The sequence below is a fragment of the Mixophyes fleayi genome, chromosome 2 (assembly GCF_038048845.1).
Source record: "Mixophyes fleayi isolate aMixFle1 chromosome 2, aMixFle1.hap1, whole genome shotgun sequence".
Taxonomy (NCBI): Eukaryota; Metazoa; Chordata; class Amphibia; order Anura; family Limnodynastidae; genus Mixophyes; species Mixophyes fleayi.
Window position 1 is genome coordinate 160,032,735 of NC_134403.1, and position 382 is coordinate 160,033,116.

Sequence of the window (382 nt, forward strand, 5' to 3'; positions counted from 1 at the left end):
ATGTGTGCCTTTGTGTCCAGAAAACATTACACAGTTTTGCTATATGAACCAAACTGAATAATCTATGAACCTCTTTTTTTTCATGGTCCTTCCTTTAGTTTGACCCAATTAATAAAACCTTAAGATGTTAACGAACTATAAATATACAAAATGTGTATTTAATGTAGTTGATGCAGTTATACTACCTAGAAACAATTAAATTTTTTCAAGTTCAGAGGCTGTCTCTGGTCTCTCCTATTGCCAACAGTGGCAGATTCAGTGTAACTTGGGTTAAACAGGAGCTGATATGTCAGCCACTGTTAAATCCAATTTATACTGGGTCTGTCAGTGCTGATAGGCAGAGGGTGACTGATAACTAAAGGGAAACATCTAACAAATATGA